The following is an 18,856-nucleotide window of genomic DNA, read 5'->3' as shown; positions in this document are numbered from 1 at the left end:
TATGCTCCATCCCCCAAGATTTGGATAGATAAAATGCACGATGAAGCGCCGTTCTAATCCAGAAGGCCATCGTGAGTCAAGAATGGCAAGAAGTGGGAACCGGCATAACACACAGACAGTCCTCACAGCCACATAAAACAAACATACTTTTAAAATCATTTATTTTTCAAGTTAAATGTGATAGCTCACACTTTTAATCCCAGCATTCTGGAAGCAGAGACAGGCAGACCTCTGTGAATTTGAAGCCAGCTTTGAAGCTGGACGAGGCCCAGACCAGCCAAAGCTACAGAGTGAAAACCTATCAAAACAACAGCAGCAGCAGCAGCAATAGCACCACAAAAGAAAATCAACAACAAGAAGAAACAACAACAAAAGTCTCTCTCTCTCTTTTTTTTCCAGGCGCTGGGGAGATAGTGTCACAGTTAAGAGCATCAACTACTCTCCCAGAGAACTTGGGTTCAGTTCCCAGCACCCACTTGGAAGCTTATGACCCTTTGTAACTCTAGCTCCAGGGGATCTGGCGCCCTCTTCTGGCCTCCACAGGTACTAGCCTTTCACACAGGGCACAGGCATACCAGTGCTCCCATCAGGCTCCACAGTTAGGAGGACTTGCTCTTCCAGAGGACTTTGATTCCCAATACCAGTGTCTGGAGGCCCATAAGCTATTTGTATCTCCAGCTCCAGGGGACTGGACACTGTCTTCTGGCCTCCATAGACAACTGCACATATATGGCACACACACACACACACACACACACACACACACGTGTGCACACACATCAAACAATAAAAAATATTTTAAAAATAAAATTTTTCAGTGCTATAATCTACTGCAACCATTATACCATGATTCCTTTTGATACTCAAACTATCCCAATTTGGCCAATGAAAGCCTTCTCAAGCTTTGTGCTTTTTACTTGGTCTCACCATTCTTCTTATCAATCTTTTTTTCCTTCTCTCTCTCAACTCGAGTCAGGGTATCTCTGTGTAATGTCCCTGCCTGTCCTGGACTCACTTTGTAGACCAGGCTCCCATTGAACTCACAGAGATCCGCCTGCCTCTGCCTCCTGAGTACTGGGCTTAAATTAAAGGCATGTGCCACTACGCCTGGTCTCTCTTCTCTGGTCTCTCTTCTGTTTCTCAGTTACGTGCTCTGTTGCTCGTTCAGACCAAGACTGAAGCTGAGTGTAGTGCCGAACTCCTATGATCCCAGAGAAACCCTGTCTCAAAAAAAAAAATAAAAATAAAAATAAAAATAAAGCAAGCAAGCAAGCAAACAAAAAACTAAAAAAACAAAAACAAAACACAACCCCAAACCAAAAAACTGAGATCAGGCTCCATGTGTGGCATTTTTTTCAACAACACGTATGGGTGTTTTGCCTACTTATAGTCTATGTAGCACTTATATGTCAGAAGAGGATATTGGATCCGGTTACAGATGGTTGTGAACCATTGTGTGGGTGCTGGGAATAGGACCCAGATCCCACTGTTCTTAGTCACAGAACTATTCTTCCTCATTGTACCAGTTTCTGTTTGGCCTACATAGTTTTGGTCAACCCACTGTTTAAGATGTTAAGTCAGCTTCCAGTGTTTACAGTAATGGGACATTTTGTGCAAAAATCCAAGTTCCTGGCTCCTCCTAAAACAGCAGAAAGTCTGGCTTGTGTTTCTATCAGAAACAGCTGGCGGAAGATGAGCAGCCAGGGTACCTTCAGCCGAATTCACACTGTCAGAAACTGTCTTAGGATTTCACGGAAGCTCCAAGCTTTTACAACCAACTTTCACATCTTTCCTTACTGTCATGTCCCTTTGAAGGCTGGGAAAAAGCGAAAGGGAGAAAGGGAGAGAGCGAAGAAAGGAAGGGAAGGAGGAAAGAGAATGAGTACAGAGGACTTTGTGTTACTGGAAAAACAGGAGAGCAGGAGGCACCGTTTTTTGTTTCTGTTTTGGTTTTTTTTGTTGTTGTTTTTTGTTGGTAGAATCAAATTATCTCTTTAATATGAAAATAATGTGATTCTATACTGAAAGAACATAACAGAAGGCAGAATTCTGCAATTATAAAGCAAACCTTGCCACTCATTTAGAGACTGTAAGAAATCCCCCGAAGCCAGGCACAATGTGCGTCTGTAATCTCAGCTCTAGAGGCTAGACTGACTCTGAGACTAGCCTGGTCAGGGAACAAGCTAGATCCCGGCGGAAGGGGCAGACAACAACCAAAGAGCCCTCTGCTCAAAAATCTATTTATGGAGCTAGGTGTGGTTGAATCACTCCTGTAATCTCAGTATTTGGGAGGTTGGGGCAGGAGGATCCAGAGTCAACTTCGACGACAACGTGAGTTCAAGGCCAGCCTCAGCTCCACGAGCCTCTTCCTCAAAATAACCAGCAAAACATCTAGGCAGTGCTGTGTGTGTTTGGAGCGCAATATGGTGTTTTAGAGCGCCCAAACGGTGGCGAGCATCTTAGCCCTGGGAAGGCTGAAGCGCCTGGAGAGATGGCTCAGGGGTTATGAGATCTAGCTGCTCTTGCAGAGAGGGCCCAAGTTCAGTCCTGGCACCCCAGCTCCAGGGGCTCTGGCACCCCAGCTCCGGGGGCTCTGGCACCTTCTTTTGCTCTCCCCGGGTATGCCCTAAATATGTAGGCACAAATACTACTACATATAAAATAAATACTTTGAAAAAGATCTGTAAAAAGCTCGGTGTGGTGGTTGCACGCCTGTAATCCCAGCACTCTGGGAGGTGGAGGCAAGGCGGATCCCTGTGAATTGGAGGCCAGCCTGGGCTGTAAGGTGAGTCTAGGACCGCCAAGGCTACACAGAGAAACCCTGTCTCAGAAAAAAAAACAACAACAATCTTGAAAAACAAAACAAACCCCTAAAACAATGAAAGCAACTAAGATAAAAGTCAGAGTAAAACAAGTAACAAAAAAAGACTCGGAATCCTGCCCGAAAGGCACTGTGTCTGTTAGGCTGGGACTATGATGACAAAACAGCAGCAGCGGGAAATGGCAAAAATTGGTGGATGGCGTGAAGAACGGGGAGGAGGCTCGGCCACGGGCCGTCTGTGATTACACACGAACGACGCAGTTTTTAAAAACAGAGCCGGGGTGAGTGCGTGCGCGTGCGGGATGGCCTCGTAAGGCCGCGAGGCGCTGCTTTCATCCGAAGCTCCATGTCCAAGGGAGACAGGCCAACAGGGGTTCCCCAGAAAACCCAAAAAAAGACGAGGGCCCCTTGCCGTGCCATTGTCGCCGACAATGCCGTGACTCGGATTCGAACCGAGGTTGCTGCGGCCACAACGCAGAGTACTAACCACTATACGATCACGGCGAGCTACCGGGGACCTGTAGGATTGCGCTCCCGAACGCTCTCTTCAACACGCATAGGCCTTCCCACGCCCTGCGTCACCAGAGGACCCGTCGGCGGGGCGGGACTCCGACGCGGCGGGGCCGGGAGCGCGCAGGCGCAGTGCGCTCCGCCGCCGACCGGGCCGCGCGATGGCTGCCCGAGTCCGGGGCGCCCTCCACACCCTCAGTGCCGGGTCGGCAGTGTAGACGGGGCTCGGCTGAACGCGTGTCGGCCTCCCCCGCGCCGTCCTCCGCGGACCCTCGTAAAAAGCCAAGGGGACACACACACACACACACACACACACACACACGCGCGCGCGCGCGCGCGCGCGCATTCCCCCTCGCGCAGCGGTGCAAGCGCGTCGCCCGGAGCCGCAGCCGCGTCTTCCAGACTGTCAGGTCGGAATTAAAATGGAGCCGAAGAACAAAACGCGGCCCCCTCTGCCGTGCCATTGTCGCCGACAATGCCGTGACTCGGATTCGAACCGAGGTTGCTGCGGCCACAACGCAGAGTACTAACCACTATACGATCACGGCGAGCTACTGGGAACCCGGGGTCAGCGCGCCGCCCTGGAGCTCTTCTCTACTCAATGTCCCGCCCCCTTCTGACGTCGGCGGCCTGTTGGCGTTTCTCTCCGCCTATCGCCAACGGCGGGCCGCGCGGCTGTGCGCAGGCGCCGTGGTTTTCCCGGCCGGGTCCGCGCGCGGGCGGGCGGGATCCCTCCGCTTCGCGGCGGACGGCCGAGCCGAGCGGGCGCCCGGGAAGGCCGTAGCTCCTGGCGCTCGTCAGCGAGGGGCACCAGCGTAAAGATGGCCGGACGTTGGTCCTCCCGATCTCAAGGACCGCGCTGGGCCGTCACCGCCGCGTGGTGTCTCGGTAGCTCGCCGTGATCGTATAGTGGTTAGTACTCTGCGTTGTGGCCGCAGCAACCTCGGTTCGAATCCGAGTCACGGCATTGTCGGTGACAATGGCACGGCAAAGGGCGCCTTTTTAGTGCACCCATCCGCCCCGGGCCAAGTTGTAGATCATAAAACGTTAATTCTCGGGAGCGTTATGTTGGGACTGTGATATTTCCCGCTTTCCCGCATTAGTCATTGCGTTGTCCTTTTGCATGAGTCTCCGCGAGGTTCTTTTTCCTCATCCGAGGGTTAAGCCACGTCCTTTAAAAACCTCACACCACATAAAATTCATCACGGGTGGCCTAGGAATTATAGGAACAGAGCGAAAATTTGGGGTTGGAGTGGGGTAGGAAGGAAAAAATTTTGGGTTTCAGATCGTGTGAGGAATGAAATAATACCGCGGTACAGAGGGACTAGTGCTTGGGGCCACTTTGGAGTTCTAAGATTGCCTGGTGGATGTCAGTGTTTTCCCCTGGAGCCTCTTCCCAGTCTACCTCAGGTTAAAGGGAAATACCTTAATTTATCACTGTGCTCTTAAAACAAAAAACAAACAAACAAAAAAAACCCAGGCTTGACAAGGTCAAGTCTGTTATTTGGCATTAGGCCAAATAGAAATGAATTTTGGAGCTGGTAAGAAAAAGAATGGAAGGGCCCAGAGAAGGAGTTTCTCCATCTCCTCCCAGGGGGTCTGGGGTGGCAAAGCAAGATAGGAAACATTCCTGGGAAAGATGGACATTGTAATGGGGTTGTGGTCCTTTTACCCACAACCCATCAGGAACTGCTTACTGAACAGGGGCATAAAATCAAGACTTCATTGCAACCCCCACTCCCCACCTCCACCCCAAACAAACAAAACAAAACCCATCTTTGCATGCTGTAATTTCCCTGGGTCCCCCAGCAGTTTACTGGTGAGTTTAAAGCCAGGGGACAGGACAGGTTGTACCTTGAGAGTGTTCTGAACAGAGTAGATGAGTAGGAGAAGGTGAACCTGAAAACCCTTCAGGCTTTGCAGTAAAAGTTTTGTATCTAGGAAGTCAGCGTCACCAACAGAAAGCCAGCCAGTCACTAGGACCGCTTTGACTATTCCTTAGCTGGCTTTGCAAGCACTGTTCTTACGAGCTGCATCCAGAATGGTGGTCGGGAGTGGTGCAAGCATTACGCCCTCGGGGTGACCTAAACCGTGTCTCCCTCCTCCTCCTTCTAAGGTCCCAGTCACAAACCAAAGTACAGTTGGAGCAAAGGTCCCCCCCCCCGCCCGGGGACCAGGAGGTTGTTGGTTACAACTCACAGAGTATGAGTGAGGGGTTACTGGCAGGTAACCGTGACCTGTAAAGCAGCTACATTAGAGGGTCTTCAACCCCCATGACTTCTTCCCGAGGTCGCATAGACGGAGCCCCCTTCAGTCAGCCTCCCCCAGCATGTAAGCTGTATCGGTTTTGGAGACCCATGATCACACGCAAAATGTGGGTGTCCAGGAAGAGTGGCTGGAATCTCAGGGACAATGTCCCTCCCTGCCCCTTCCTTCTTTGAGAGAGCAGCAGCAGTCCCCTGGCTCGGTCATGACGGCTTCTTGCAAGCAGGCACAGATGATCTGGTCAAGACAGAGGCTCTTTTGCTTGGATGGCCGAGGAGGAGGGAGTGGTCACCCTGATAGTATCTAGGGGTGCAGGAATCAGTGCATTCCCTCTGTCAATTAAGTCAAAGGCAGGAAAAGCTTGAAAGTGAAGCAAAGACAAATTTTATTCAAAGTGGACGATTTCATTAGAGTTTTAAAAGTTTTTTAAAAAACTTGTCAACCTTATAAGCTTACCAGAAGAGGAGAGTGGACACGAGAAAGGGAAAAGCCCATGCCATTTGAGTTAAGCCAGCAAGGAGGGGTGCGTTAAAGAGAGAGGAAGCTCAAAGTACTGGGGGTGGGGCGGGGGTGGGGCGGAGGTGGGGGAGCAGATACAGGCTCTGGAAGGAAAGAAATAGTCAGAAAAGAAGAAAGAGAAAATAGTTACACATTTTTTTTTTTTTTTTAGTCAGGACTCATTAAGGTCAGCAGACCAGCAGAATCTCATAGCAGCTTCTAGGGACTGTACTGGGGACGGAAATTTTGGGAAGCCAAAGAATAATATTTTGTTAAAGGGACGACTATCCCCCTTATCTCTTTAGCATGGTTTCAGGTGAGCCTTCCTAGAGGTGGTCACTTGGGAAGATGATTGACTGGCCAAATGTTACTAAATCTTATGCTTTGGGTAGCTAGAGATGCTATAGGTCTTTCACCCGAGTGAAAGAGTCAAGAAAACACAACTCAGAAACTCCTGGCACCTAAGGGTCCCCACTGGTTGCCCACATCTATGGCCAGGAATGCAGAAGGAGGGTAAACGAATGTATGGTGACCCAGGTGGAGAGTCTGGGGGTGGGTGGGCAGGGTGGGGCACGGGAGGATGCTCTGGCCCGCAGCTGTTCTTCCTGACAGGGATGTTGCCATGCTGGAGGTGAGCCAACCCAGCCTCTTTTAAGGCTACTCTGCCAGTTTCCCTTGCTCTGACTTCAGGGCTAATAACGTGATTTGCCTGCCCTGTCAGACGTGGCCCGCAGGAAGGAGCAAACATCACCGTGGGCAAGCCACTGAATGGTTGGCTTGTAAAACCTTACTGTGGTTTTACAGTTTAGATGCCTGGCTATGGCTGGTGTGATTCATTTCCCCTGCTTATCTCGGGTGATGAGGTCTCAGGGCTGGCAAGGCTGAGAGGGAGAGCCCCCGAGAGCCTGACCTGTGATGACCTCGCCGTGACCTGGTTGGCATATTCAGCAGCTGTCTGGCACTCTCCTCCCCTGCTCTCACTTTTTAAAGCTATTTTGTATTTATTTATTTTTTTAATTCTAGAAATGTTATCACCACACCCCAGATTTCCTAGGTTTGAGCACCAGCGAAGAAGCAGGTTGTATTAAGAGCTTCTTCATCATACATCCCAGCTTCAGCCCTTTCTATTTTGGTTGGGTTTCTTCAGGTTTCTCGTGACCTCTTGCTTTTTCCAGCAGCTGACCTAGGTCTCCACTAGGAGGCGCTGCATCCCAAGAGTCAATTAATTTGGGAGACATGTCTGACTTGAGCCAACCCTCGGGATACTCTGGAAATTCCATATTCAAGTTGATCTTTCCCTCTCCCCTTTCCTTCGTCTCCTCCTTCCGTCATTCATCAAACAAGACTCATTTTGCTCTTAAAATACCAGGTATGGCAGGAGCTACAAAGTGCTGTAAGATGCTCTTGGCCCTGAGTGGTTGATTTTCTTTGTCACCTAAGAGAAACTAGATCTTTCCACGCTCATAAAGAGAGGGCATAGGAGTTCCTGTGGGGCTTGATTCCTGTCCCAAGACCTTTTTCCTGAGCCCGGAAGATGGCAGGGAGTGGTTTCCAGACATTATTCTAGAACTGACAGATTTGAAGGAATTTCCTGTCAGAGTAAGAAAAAGAAGGTCAGTGTGGTAAAGCTACATGTTATGGATTCATAACCCTCTAATCAAAATGTCCACTGTCAGGAATACAATTGACAAATGCTGGTGCGATGTGATAAAAGGGGAACTCTTCAACACTGTTGCTGGCTGGGTGCACCCGCTTTGTAAATCAGTGTGGAGGTTTCGCAAAGAACTAGAACTAGGACTGCCACATGACCAGCTATGCCACTCCTGGCCACACACGCCATGGACTTCACTTCCTACTACAGAGACGCTTGCACATCCATGTTTCTTGCTGCCCTATTCGGAACAGCCAGGATACGGAATCAACTCAGATGTCCATCCATCAACAGAAGAATGGCTAAGAAAAATGTGGCTCATATAGTCGATGGAACATTAAGCTGCTCTAAAGAAAGACAAAACAATGGCATTTGCAGGGAAACGGATGGAACTAGAGGAAGTCAGTTCTTAGGCCCAGAAGGAAAATGTCCCATGCTCTCTCTAACGTGTGGGTCCTCGTGTCAGGTTTCTTGTTTTTAGCTTAGAGCACAAATGTGAGCCAGGAAGGGGCATTTGGGGAAGCACATTAGGGGACAGGGTAGTAAATTACAGGTAAACAAAAGGAGAGAGGTAGAGAGCAGACGGTTGGAATGCTAAGCCCTATGGAAGCCTCGAAACCCAGTTAAGTTAAACTATGATTAGAGGGAGAGTAGAACACACCACTTACTGTGGTGTACGGATTCACGAGAGGAGGGAGAGTGAGCAGGTTAACCTGAGGGTGCGTGGAAAAGCCTAAAAGAAACTCCCAAAATTAGCAAGCTAAGTTTCAAAATACGACTTCAAAAAGAACTTTATCAGAATTATCCTGCGTGGGTCGGCAAGGCTACTCCCAGGCTACATGGGTCATTAAGTGAGAATTGCAGGGTAAGGCGGAGTTATCGGTCAGAGAGGCCCCAGAGGTCTCCAACCCCTCTTGGTTAGCCACCCTGTCGAGACCACGTGCTAAGGCCCCGTGGCTGAAGTGTGTGGACACTTTGGCAGCAGAACATAGGGAAAAAAAAATCCATCTCAAACCTACCTGGAGACTTCCTCCCTGTTGGTCAGCTTTCACAGTGCTAGAAGGTACAAGGCAGACAGACGACCAAGGGAGAAAGACTTTGGTGGTCCCTCCTAGCGCCAGACCTTGCGTACCACAACACAGGCCTGCCAGGCAAGTTGTGCCTAGTGGAGCACAACTGTTACGGAGTAACGACCAGTTTCTGATTGGGATGAGGCCTGTTCCACAAAGGGACTTCCATGCCTTGTACCGAAATCTTGGTCAAAATCCCATGACCAGGAGGCCACAGGCCCTAGGACAAAACCTGTTGTTATTTTCCTAAGTGGTCCTGTCAAACTGCCTTCTAAATATTTAGGTTTTACATAGATTACTGCTGCCCTTAACCTTGGCCGGAGAAGATTCTTTTGGCAGGGGCAGCAGCCCACGCAGAGCTTTTTAGCCAGTGTTGAGGAAAAGAGGCCCAACACACAGCCTTAAACAGGACATCATTATCAACTCTGCCAAGCTGTAGGGGACACCTCGGAAGAGAAGGGGAGGACGGAAGAGCTTTGAAACAGGGAGGCGAGCTGTGAGATGCTGCCTCCAGGACACGGTATGACCTATCCCGCTCATGAGCTCAGAAGCCGTGGCCACCTGCCCAGTACCAAACCAGCCAAATTCCCAGCATGGAAGGCGGAGACGCTTCCCAGGCCCCACAGCTTTTGGTGGCGAGCTGTGTGTTGGATCTCCTACCCTGGCATCCATCAGATGAGTGATGTGAACTGGGAGCTGTGAATTGATTCCTTTGGATGCACAAGCCCTGGATCAGGCCGTGAAGAAGGGAACAATCACACTGCCAGATGTCTCAGTTTAGGAGACATTTGCCCCAGGTTTGTGATCTTGCTGACGCTGCCCTCGAAGCGTTGGGATCTCAGACCGGAAAGTCACCAGACAGAAGGCACCGGGGGCGAGTGCCTCAAAGGAGAGACAGTCCTGGAGGCTACGAGTCAAGATCAGAGCGGTCTCATGCCAGCGTTTCTTGCCCTGGCTCGGAGGTGGTGGCCTTCCGGCTCCGCTCTCATACAGCCTTCCTTTTGAGTGTGCACGGCTATGCTATCTCTTCGGATAGAACATCCTTTTATAAGAGCTCCTGCTAGATCTACTAGAGCAATCCTCATTGCTCTCATTTTAACACCTTTAGACCTTTCCACATAGCTTACAGTCCGAAGCATGAGTGTCTTGTCTTAGTCTGTCTTGTATTTTTGTGATAGACACCATGTCCAAAAGCAGCTTGGTGAGGAAAGGAGTTATTTTGTCTTACCTAATCTTGATCATAGTTGTCTCTCTCTGCCTCCTTCCTGTAAGGACGCTTGGCCCTTTAAGTTAGGGTCCATATGAACCCTGGACGACCATCATGATCATACTTGGAAAAAGACACTTTTCCAACTAAGACTCTGATGGACATTTCAGGAATTATTAGTTAGAAAATAGCTTTTTTAAAAGCTGTGTAGCCCTGGTTGGGCTGGAACTTGCTATGTAGACCAGGCTATCTCTGGTAGACACAGAGATCTATCTGTCCCTGCCTCCCAAGTGCTGGAATCAAAGGCCTGTACCACTGTGTCTGGTAGAATTTTTTTTAATTAAAAAATTAATTTTTGTTTCATTTATATGTTTGGATGAACATTTACCACAGGCATACAAGTCCCTGGAGAGGCCAGAAGCCTCCAGACAGATCTGGAACTGAAGGTACAAGTGGTTATGAGACACCCTTTGCTGCCATTGAAAATCAAACCCAGGTCTCTGACACTAAACTCCCACCCCCTGGAAGGGCAGGGAGGCTCTTCACCTGTGGTCTCTCCAGCCCAATGAGTAGAAGCATCTTTTAATTATGGGAGATAGCTGGCGTCTGCATTATTCCTGGTGGCTTAACACCACGATGCAGAGAGGTTCCAGAACTACTCACCTTTGCGCTGCTGCGGGCTGGGTACTCAGGAAGCTGAAATTGAGTGACAGTGTTTCTCTGCTTCAACAGCTCACAGCCACAGACTCCCAAGGAAATACAAGTCTCCGACTCTTCAACAAGAGCATTTGCACATATTGCGAGCATCATTGTACTTTCTTTAACTGTAGGGTCCCAGAAGGCCATAGGGCAGTTTTGCTTTTTGTTTGTTTGTTTTTTGGGACAGGGTCTCTCTGTTGTTGTCCTGGCTGTCCCAGAACTCATTATGTAGACCAATCAGGCTGTCCTTGAACTCATAGAGATCCTCCTGCCTCTGCCTCTTGCATGCTGGGATTAAAAGCATACTGCACCACTCCTGGCTCACAGGGCAGGCTTCATGAACGCTGAAAAGGATTTTTTGAATACTTTGTTTATATCTCAATAATATTTCTAAATTATTCATATGGATGACATATGGCTATTTTTAGCAGGGAAAATACCAGCATTTTTCAATGGGCTTCAAAGAAAAGGTTACTGAGCCTGTGCTGAGCAATTAATGTAGGACTTCCTTTCTTGGAAATCCAAGAAATGCAAGAAAGGAAAGCTCAGGTCACAGACATGGCTGTACTTCTACAGAGCGCAACAGAGGTGGCCATTTCTAACAGCCTAACATTCTAATGAGGCAGAAGGTTAAGAGGAGACTGCAAATAATAAATGATGTAACAGTTTAAAAAGTACCCTTATGTTACAAATAGACTCTTTATGGCCTCCCCTTCCAGGCAGTTGGTTGTGTACCAGAGTAAAATTGTCTCTGTGGTGACTGGCTCCATGGCCACCCCAAAGCATGGCACTGATAAGCACACAGTTGTCAGTCAGCTGAGTTAGTGGCTCGTGCCCCTGGACGCTTACAGTTCCCCAATCCTGTCTGCCCAGCCAGTTCACTGGGCAGGTTTCCTCGCTCCGCAGATTCATGCCCCTCCCCTTATAGTGTCCCTTCCTCATACTCCTTAACTTAAGAGGTAATCACAGTTTAAGTTCATAGCTCAGGCATTATAACTGCTTACTAACCTTGCCAAGGTTTGCGCTGTTCTAACACCAAGTTCTTTATTGTTTTCTGTCTTCTGGGAGACCTGCAGAAATTTGCCTAGTCAGCAAATTGTTGAGCTGATTTCAGATTTGTAGTGTGCTTATAGAGACCAGCTCTGATCCCTAATACTTCCTCATGAGGCTTTTGAACATTCTTTCCCATCTCCCTTTCCATGGAACCAGCTGACCCGATATAGTTGAAGGATACTAACTTATCCTCCCACCTCAAACTACCACAATCATTTCAACAGTATTCCCTCAAGTCATCTTCTTTCACAGGGAGACTGAAAAGAAGACACGTTCTCTGGTACTGCCGGGCCTCCGTGCCGTACACGGAGTTTTTAAGACCCCTTGACTTGAATCTGTGTCTTCCGTGATTGGCAAAGCAGCAACACGGGAAAATTCCCCCATAGGCCCTGGCGTTTGGCCACTTGGTTAGCCGTCAGTGGTGCTGTTCAGGCGGTGCAACCATCCTTGCTAGAGGAAGCCCGTCACTGGGGACTCTGAGAGGGAAATGCCTTTCCTACGTTCAGTTCCTGCTTCGTGCTTGCTGTTGAGGACCTGATCTCTCAGCTTCCTGCTCTTCCCACTTCTTGCCCGCTTCTTACTGCCACGCCCTCCTGCTGGGATGGGCTCTTATCCCTCTTGAACAGTAAGCTCAGATAAACTCTTCCAAGAGTTGTCTGGGTCACACCAACAGAAAGGAAAGTGATGTACCACCTATACATTAAGTAGAACAGACTTAACGGGGGGCCTGGCAAGATGACCCAGTGGTGAAAACTCTTGTCACCCAAGCCTGGCGACCCAAGTTGAGTGCCTGGAACCCGTGTAAGGTGGAAAGAGAACAGACCAAGGGCACAGAGTTGTTCTGTGACCTCCACACGCGTGCTGTAGCGTGTTCCCCACGCCGTGCACCACACACACACACACACACACACACACACACACACACACACACACTAATAGTAATAGTAATAATAATTGGTAACAACAACAATAAGATGAACTTTGTAGAGAAAATAAACAACAGGAGCTCTTCCGTCCTCTTTGAGACCGTTGAGGCCTGCTGAGAACAGAACGTCTGCAGTCACACGTGTCCAGGGGGCTGTGGGACGAGACCATTTTTGCCGATTATGAGCATCTCCAGAATTAAAGAGAGCACCGCTCAAACTGAAAGTGGTTTTGCCAGAGGTGAAGCCAGACTTTGCACGGGTAAGAGATGTGCTCTTGTGCACAAAGCAAAAGCAACACAGCGACCCCTGGTGGCAAGCCAAGCAGAAGCCGAGTCAGTTGGGGGTAAAAAAGGTAACTTAGACCAATGGAAACAGCGTCATGCTTTGTGGCAAATTCCAAAGGAACCCTTTTGCCCAGGACATGGGACTCATAATCTGCACAATACTGTACCCCTTAAGGAGTCATGCTCTTGTGTTTTATTTAGGTCATTTAAATTGTTTTTTAGTTCCAGGGGACAGCATGAGTGCAGTTCCCCACTATCAAAAAGTATTCTCAAAGTGGAGAAACCATAGGAGTCAGTCCATCTCGAGTGCAGTGGGCGGGCCTCACCTTCTTGATCATGGTCTTTCTGCTGCTGGTAAGTGTGCTCTTGTCTGTTAGTTTTATTTATTTGTTTGTTTGTTATCTCTCTGTCTGTCTATTGATTGATCAATCTATCTTTTAAAAGGAAGGTCTCCGTCTCACCAGGACCACAATCATATGTGGTAGCCTAAAACTCACTTGGTTGGTGCTGAACTTGCAGAGGCCCACTCTGCCTTGATTTCCCAAGCTGCTAGGGTTTCAGGCATGTGCCACCATGCCTGGGCTGCTCTCGTCTTTTAAGATCTTTGGTTTGAGCGTGTCTTATTTATTTGAGCCTCTGAATGTAATTTTTAAAACAATTAATTAGCTTGTTTATTTATTCATGGCGCTGGGGTCCAGCTCAAGGCCCCAGGCATGGTATCATGGTAACGTGTGCTTGCAGACCAGTGTAGATCTTAAAGTGTTAAACAGCAGGCAGGTGTCTTACTCTGCTCAGGCTGCAGCAGCAAAACACCACGGGTTTGGTGGCCACTTCCTTAATTCACTTATTTGCTTATGTAGAGTTATCTCTTCGCTATCATGCATGACTGAATCATTTCACTCAGAGGCTTAAAGGTGGGGGAGGGCTGAAGGGGTCAGGGGGAGCTTCTGTCCTCAGCAAGGCAGATCTTTCTTTACCCAGTGGCATAAACAAAGAGATGTTTGCTTCTTGGCAATTCCTTGAGGTTGGAAGCCTAGGGTCAAGGTATCAGGTGACTCAGTTTCTGCTGGTCAGCTGTTTCTGGCCTGCAGACTGTCACATATCACTCACAACCTTGTCCTTATGTGGCAAAACAGACTGGCACAAATCACGTGTCACCCTGTCCCCGTGTGATAAAGGGTGAGCAAGCTGCTATGTCTTCTCGGAAGGACACTAATCGCGTCACTCGAGGATCCCACCCTTATGACTTACCTTGATTGTAATTTGGGGAAACACAAAGGAGGGAAAACTTAATGCCCACATGTGCTGTGTGGCTCAGGAGTATGGGAATATTCTTCGATGTTCCAGTCGGCATCCTGGTGCCCTGCGACCCCAGTGGGGAGAAGAGCTCAGGCGTCAGGGAGAGGAGCTGTGAGGGCTCCCGAGACCCAGGAGGATGGAGTATCTCGTGTTCATTTTCTTTCCTGTTCAATCTCAGGTCTCAGGCCTCTGCAGGACTGAAATCTTTTACCACATGAAGTCCCTGTGCTCAGTAGCTCGCTCTGACACCTTGTGGGCCACAGGCAGCTCACAGGTAGATGTGAGGGGGTCCCTGAAGAGAATAGGTCCTAAGAGGCCTCAATAAGTCAAACAGAGTCTTTGTTAACCTGAAGTGGGACTGTCCCAAGCTGCCTCCGCCTCCGGCTGGAGTTTTTAAAGGGCAAAAACCTGCAATTGTGATCATAGACAACAAGGCGTCTCTGGACACCCATAGCAAAGAGGTGTTTCTGGAAGTGGAAGGGAGAGTTAAATGCTAAGGCAGCTCACCTGTACCTCAGGGTCACATTGTGTGGGAGTCTGTGGCTGCTCTCAGTGTCCAGAGACGAGTTTCAGCACTTAAATTATTCTGAAGTTCTGGAGCCCACTGCACAGCCTTCCTGTACACACTCAGACCACAGGGGTTATGATTTTACATTCCTGACAAGGGCTCACTGACTCCCCAAATTCTCTTATCTACACATTTAAGGGGCCAGACACTGATGGGGGTGTTGGAGAAATAATCTTGATCTAGGCTACCCCCTCACAGATTTCAAACACTGCCCCCCCGCCCCTCCCAGAGGATGGAGCACACAAAGGTATTGTGACCTGGGGTTCTGGCAAAGGCACCGATTTCGGATCATTTCTTGAGGATAGTTTTAGAGGAGCCAGAGATGGCTGCAGGTGGATATGAGTTTCAGAGGTCTTGCCTAGGATGCCTGGGGGCCCTAGGCAGTTCTCCCCAGCACTGCATACCACAAAGCTCACCTTGACCGCACCGGAGAGCGGAAGTCAGAGGATGGACGAAAGGACACTGTGCGAGGGAGCTTACACCCTCAGGACTCCACTGGTTTCCCATTACCGGCTGCTGCCTTCCTCAAATACAAAGGCTGCCTCAGCCAGAACAGAACTCCTCTCCACTCTTACATGTTGACTCTTCCAGAAAGTGATTTCCTGCAGTGAGATGGGGGTGGAGTAGGGTAGGAGAATGAGCAATAAAAGATCACAGCAGGGCATTCCATTCTGACTTTCTCCCAGGCAGCTTTCTGGCCTTCAGTGGGGGTCAACAAGATGTCACACTGAAAAGTTGGGGAGACCCCAGCCTCTGGACCGAATCACGGATGATGCTTGCAGAGTTTCGAGCTGGCTGGTGTCAGTCCCCTTCCCCACTATTACCGACCCCCCCATTGTCTCGTGGGGGTATCAGTTAGGCTTGTCTTAGTTGCAAGGCTGTTTGAGGAATGTGTTGCCGGAACTGGAACAGCTTGTAATCAGTCCTTATCTGTCAGGACTTAGCTCTCAGCCTCGCAAGTGCCAGAGGTCCTATTTGCAATTGCTTATTCAGAGCTGCTAACTCAGGGCGAATGCTCAGTTATCTTGACCTCTGAAAATTTCTGCTCAATAGCAGTTGAGCACATGGCTTCGCCTCTCGAAGTGCCGTCTTTGTAAGTAGGGATTTGAAAAAGATAGAGACTATTACTTTGGGAAGATTCAGAAAAGACAACACACGAACAATGCCATTTTGTCTTCTGCCAAGTTCTCTTGAGCCTAGTTAGTGTTATGACACAGAGCTGTGCCTCAGTGAGCCTCATGCTCTGGGCTAGCCCCACAGTGCACAGGGGCCCCATGCTCAGGCTCAGGCGCCCAGGCAGGCAGCATTCAGCTTGCCATGCCACGGAGTATTTTCCATTGTTACTCATGCTGTCTAGCATATCTTTCTTATATTCTGTGGTATTCTGATGATGATGACGATGATGATGATGACAAAGAACTATTATATGCTGCTGAAAAAAATTTGAAGGGAAATTGTCATAGAGACACCCTCACCCTCAGTTTCTCTTTTCTCTACAGGCCTTCTGTCCTTTTCTCCCTTGCTTTCCTCAGGTCCAATCTCCATCCTCTTAACTCTCTGCACCCCCTCTGCTACCTTGTTTCTTCTCTTCAGCCATTACCTCTTGTCTATACTAACTCTTCTTCCAAGTGAGATTTATGCATCAACCGAGGACCCACATGAGGCCTAAGCTGCCCATCTGCTACATCTTTGTAGGGAGGCTAGGTCCAGTTCGTGTATGGTCCTTGGTTGATGCTTCAGTCTCAGAAAAGCCCCTCTGGGTGCTGCTTAGCTGGCTCTGTTGGTGTTCTTGTGGAGCTCCTGTCATCTCCAGGTCCTTTTCTCTTTCCTCCCACTTTTCCACAAGACTCCCTATTCATTGCCCAATGTTAGACTGTGAGTCTTGGCATCTGTTTTGAAGCACTGGTGGGTAGTTCTCAGAGGACAACTCTGTCAGGCTCCTGTCTGCAAGTTTAGCAGAGGATCATCCATAGTGTCTGGGGATGGTACTCTCTGATAGGGTGGGTGTTTGGTTGGGCCAGGCACTCTCTCAGTCTCTGCTCTATCTTTATCCCTGCACATCTCGTGGGCAGGGTAAATTTTGGGTTGAAGTTTTTGTGGGTGGGTTGGTGTTTCCCTCCCTTTGCTAGGAGACTAGTTTAGTAAGTGGGTGTCCTCTTCTGTCTTTATGGCCTCTGCTACTAGGAGTCTCTGCTTGAGTTCCCCTCATATCCTTCCAGAAGCTTACCCTGACTTAGGTCTCCAGCTTGTCACAGAAATACATACCCTCTCCCTCAGTTTCTCTTTTCTCTACAGGCCTTCTGTCCTTTTCTCCCTCACTCTCCTCAGGTCTGATCTTCACCCTCTCAACTCTTGCACCCCCTTCCCTACACTGTTTCTTCTCTTCAGCCATTACCTCTAACTATTCTTCCAAGTGAGATTTATGCTTCCTCCCTTGTATCCTCTGTGTTACTTATCTTCTTTGGGTCTGTGCTCATGGTATGCTTATCCTGTACTGCATGGCTAAAATCCACCTATAAGTGAGTACATACTATGTGTGTCTTTCTGGGTCTGGGTTACCTCACTCAGGATGATTATTTCTAGTTCCATCCATTTGCCTGCAAACTTCATGATGTCCTTGTTTTTAATAGCTGAGTAGTAGTCCATTGAGTGATTGTAGCACGTCCTGCCCATCAGTCACATCTGTGTCATGGGCCTAGGTCCAGTCCACGCATGCTCTTTGGTTGGTGCCTCGGTCTCTATAAGTTCATATGGGCCCAGCCTAGTTGACACTGTTGGTCTTCCTTAGGGGTTCTTTTCTCCTCCAGGACCTTCCATCCTTCTCCACACTCCTCCATAAGACTCCCCTAGTTCTGTCCAATGTCCAACCGTGAGAGCATCTGTTTTGATCCTCTGCTGGGTGGAGCCTCTCAGAGGACAGTCATGCTAGGCTCCTGTTTGCAAGCATAGCAGGGTAACATTAATAATGTCAGGGTTTGGCTTACTCCTCTGCGGTGGGTCTCAGGTTGAGTCAGTCATTGGTTGGACATTCCCCATTCTCTGCTCCATCCTTATCCCTGCACATCCTGTAGGGCAGGGTAAATTTTGGGTGGAAGGTTTTGTGGGTGGGTTGGTGTCCCCCTGCCTCCACTGGAAGTCGTGTCTAGGTAGGAGGTGACCACTTTTAGTCTCCATGTTCCCCACAGCTAGGAGTCTCAGCTAGTCACCCTCATATCCTCCCAGGAGCCACCTCTGTCTTAGGTCTCCAGTTCATCTCACAGATGTCCTCCTTACCCACTCCTCACCATTTTTCTTCTCTCTCCCAGCCTCTCAGGACCTGTGATCATAACCCTTATTCCCCTCCCCCCACACTGTCCCATTCAGTTTCCTCTCTTCTAATCCCAACAAATCCCAAGAAAATAGAATTTTCTGTTTTGGTTGGGATTCAAGTTTCTTCCCTTGGGTACTCCTTTTAACTTAGCTTCTTTGGGTCTGTGGCTTGTAGTATGTTTATCCTGTTTTATATGTCTAATATACACTTATAAGTGAGTACATACCATGTGTGTCTTTCTGGGTCTAGATTACTTCACTTAGGATGATCTTTTCTAGTTCCATCCATTTGCCTGAAAATTTCATAATTTCCTTGTTTTTAATAGCTGAGTAGTATTCCATTGTATAAATGTACCACAATTTCTGCATCCATTCTTCAGTTGAGGAACATCTGGGTTGTTTCCAGTTTCTGGCTATTATGAATAAAGCTGCTATGAACATAGTTGAGCAAGTGTCCTTGTGGTATGGTGGAATATCTTTTGGGTATATGCCCAGGAGTGGTATAGCTGGGTCTTGAGGTAGAACTATTTCCAATTTTCTAAGAAAGCATCAGGCTGATTTCCAAAGTGGTTGTGAAAGTTTGCACTCCCACCAGCAATGGAGGAGGGGTCCCCTTGCTCCACATCCTCTCCAGCATGTGCTGTCACTTGAGTTTTTGAATGATGAAATTTGTTTACAAGTTCTTCATCCCTCCCT

General features: G+C 48.7%; 3 non-coding genes across 3 annotated transcripts; 1 reads left to right on the top strand and 2 right to left on the bottom strand.

Annotated features, from left to right (window-relative positions):
• Positions 1-3,253: 3,253 nt before the first annotated feature.
• On the bottom strand, positions 3,254-3,325 carry Trnah-gug (transfer RNA histidin (anticodon GUG)). Its single transcript has one exon. It is a non-coding gene; the product is annotated as a tRNA-His (tRNA).
• Positions 3,326-3,807: 482 nt separating this feature from the next.
• On the bottom strand, positions 3,808-3,879 carry Trnah-gug (transfer RNA histidin (anticodon GUG)). The gene has a single exon. It is a non-coding gene; the product is annotated as a tRNA-His (tRNA).
• A 347-nt stretch (positions 3,880-4,226) lies between these two features.
• On the top strand, positions 4,227-4,298 carry Trnah-gug (transfer RNA histidin (anticodon GUG)). The gene has a single exon. It is a non-coding gene; the product is annotated as a tRNA-His (tRNA).
• The last annotated feature ends 14,558 nt before the right edge of the window (positions 4,299-18,856 follow it).

This window comes from Meriones unguiculatus, chromosome 18 (assembly GCF_030254825.1).
Source record: "Meriones unguiculatus strain TT.TT164.6M chromosome 18, Bangor_MerUng_6.1, whole genome shotgun sequence".
In the NCBI taxonomy this organism is placed as follows: domain Eukaryota; kingdom Metazoa; phylum Chordata; class Mammalia; order Rodentia; family Muridae; genus Meriones; species Meriones unguiculatus.
Note: the sequence above shows the minus strand (reverse complement) of the source record. Positions and strands in the feature narration are given on the sequence as shown.